At 33.0% G+C, this 2,994-nt stretch overlaps 1 non-coding gene across 1 annotated transcript; it reads right to left on the reverse strand.

Annotated features, from left to right (window-relative positions):
• Positions 1 to 2,123: 2,123 nt before the first annotated feature.
• On the reverse strand, positions 2,124 to 2,231 carry LOC148571515 (small nucleolar RNA R71). The gene has a single exon (XR_015908160.1). It is a non-coding gene; the product is annotated as a small nucleolar RNA R71 (small nucleolar RNA).
• Positions 2,232 to 2,994: the final 763 nt, after the last annotated feature.

Genomic DNA, 2,994 nt, shown 5'->3' on the forward strand with positions numbered 1-2,994 from the left:
TGGCCATTGGCCATGTCTAGTGTTTTGGACCGGAGCTTTCATTGAAAGCTTGGCTGGCTAGTGAGCCATGTCTAATTCCTGGACTGAAGCTTTAGACTAAGAATGCAAGATTCCTGGAATTCATATTAAAAATTTTGGAATCCTTATTTTCTCTTTTTCATATAGTTTTCAAAAAAAAATCCAAAAAAAATTAGAAAATCATAAAAATCAAAAATATTTTTCTGTTTCTTGTTTGAGTCTTGAGTCATATCATAAGTTTGGTGTTACTTGCATATGCATCTAGCATTTTTCGAAAATATCATGCATTCATAGTGTTCTTCATGATCTTCAAGTTGTTCTTGGTAAGTCTTCTTGTATGATCTTGATGATTTTTTGTTTTGTGTCTTTTCATGTTTATCATATGCATTCTTGAATTCTTAGTGCCTAAGCATTAAAGAATTCTAAGTTTGGTGTCTTGCATGTTTTCTTTGCATTACAAATTTTTCAAAAATATGTGTCTATGATGTTCATCTTGACATTCATAGTGTTCTTGGTGTTCATCTTGACATTCATAGCAATCTTGCATGCATTCATTGTTTTGATCAAAAAAATTTCATGCATTGCATAATTTTCATGTTTTTCATAAAAATTTCAAAAATCAAAAAAATATCTTTCCCTTTTTCTCTCATCAAATTCGAAAATTTGGATTGACTTTTTCAAAAATTTTTAAAACCAAGTTTTTTAAAATCAAGTTGTTTCTTATGAGTCAAATCAAATTTTCAATTTGAAAATCTTATCTTTTTCAAAATCTTTTTCAAAAATTAAATCTTTTTCAAAATTTTTGGTTATTTTCGAAAATTCCAAAAATATTTTTCAAAAATCTTTTTCTTAATTTTTTCACAAATTTTCGAAAATAACATAATCAATTAATGTTTTGATTCAAAACTTGGAAGTTTGTTACTTGCTTGTTAAGAAAGATTCAAACTTTAAGTTCTAGAATCATATCTTGTGATTTCTTATGAATCAAGTCATTAATTGAGATTTTAAAAATCAAATCTTTTTCAAAACTAATTTCTATCATATCTTTTCAAAAATATCTTCTTATCTTATCTTTTTCAAAAATATCTTTTCAAAATATCTTTTCTAACTTCCTAACTTCTTATCTTTTCAAAATTTGTTTCAACTAACTAACTAACTTTTTGTTTGTTTCTTAACTTTTTCAAAACCACCTAACTAACTCTCTCTCTCAATTTTCGAAAATATCTTCTCTCTTTCTCAAAAATTTCTTTTTATTAACTAATTATTCTTATTTTTATTTTTAATTTCAAAAAAATTTTCGAAAAAAAAAATACTAAACATTTTTCAAAAACCATTTTCAAAAATCACTAACTCCTTTTCAAAAATAATTTTCGAAAATTCCCTCCTTCTCTCTCATCTTATTCTATTTATTTATTCATCTACTAACATCTCTTCCTCACATCATCACCAAATTCGAACCCCCTCCTCTATCTGTGTTCGAATTTCTTCTTCTTTTCTTCTACTAACAATAAGGATCCTCTTTACTGTGACATAGAGGATTCCTCTTCTTTTCTTTTTCTCTCCTCTTTCTTATGAGCAGGGACAGAGAAAAAGGCATTCTTGTTGAAGCTGATCCAGAACCTGAAAAGACTCTGAAGAAAAAATTAAGAGAAGCTAAATTACAACAATCCAGAGATAACCTTTCAGAAATTTTCGAACAGGAAAAGGAGATGGCAGCCGAAAATAATAATAATGTAAGGAAGATGCTTGGTGACTTTACTGCACCTAATTCCAATTTACATGGAAGAAGCATCTCCATTCCTGCCATTGGAGCAAACAACTTTGAGCTGAAACCTCAATTAGTTTCTCTGATGCAGCAGAACTGCAAGTTTCATGGACTTCCATCTGAAGATCCTTTTCAGTTCTTAACTGAATTCATGCAGATATGTGATACTGTTAAGACTAATGGAGTAGATCCTGAAGTCTACAGGCTCATGCTTTTCCCTTTTGCTGTAAGAGACAGAGCTAGATTATGGTTGGATTATCAACCCAAAGACAGCCTGAACTCTTGGGATAAGCTGGTCATGGCTTTCTTAGCCAAGTACTTTCCTCCTCAAAAGCTGAGCAAGCTTAGAGCTGATGTTCAAACCTTCAGACAGAAAGAAGGTGAATCCCTCTATGAAGCTTGGGAAAGATACAAACAGTTGACCAAAAAGTGTCCTTCTGACATGCTTTCAGAATGGACCATCCTGGATATATTCTATGATGGTTTATCTGAGCTATCAAAGATGTCACTAGACACTTCTGCAGGTGGATCCATTCACCTAAAGAAAACGCCTGCAGAAGCTCAAGAACTCATTGACATGGTTGCTAATAACCAGTTCATGTACACTTCTGAAAGGAATCCTGTGAATAATGGGACGCCTATGAAGAAGGGAGTTCTTGAAGTTGATACTCTGAATGCCATATTGGCTCAGAATAAAATATTGACTCAGCAAGTCAATATGATCTCTCAGAGTCTGCATGGAATGCAAGCTGCATCCAACAGTACTCAAGAGGCATCTTCTGAAGAAGAAGCCTATGATCCTGAGAACCCTGCAATAGCAGAGGTGAATTACTTAGGTGAACCTTATGGAAACACCTATAACTCAACATGGAGAAATCATCCAAATTTCTCATGGAAGGATCAAAAGCCCCAACAAGGCTTTAATAATGGTGGAAGAAACAGGTTTAGCAATAGCAAGCCTTTTCCATCATCAACTCAGCAACAGACAGAGAACTCTGAACAAAATGCTTCTAATTTAGCAAATCTAGTCTCTGATCTATCTAAGGCCACTGTAAGTTTCATGAATGAAACAAGATCTTCCATTAGAAATCTGGAAGCACAAGTGGGCCAGCTGAGTAAAAGGATCACTGAAATCCCTCCTAGTACTCTCCCAAGCAATACAGAAGAGAATCCAAAAGGAGAGTGCAAGGCCATTGACATAAGCGCCATGG

This window comes from Arachis ipaensis, chromosome B3 (assembly GCF_059453495.1).
Source record: "Arachis ipaensis isolate K30076 ecotype BB chromosome B3, ASM5945349v1, whole genome shotgun sequence".
Lineage (NCBI taxonomy): Eukaryota > Viridiplantae > Streptophyta > Magnoliopsida > Fabales > Fabaceae > Arachis > Arachis ipaensis.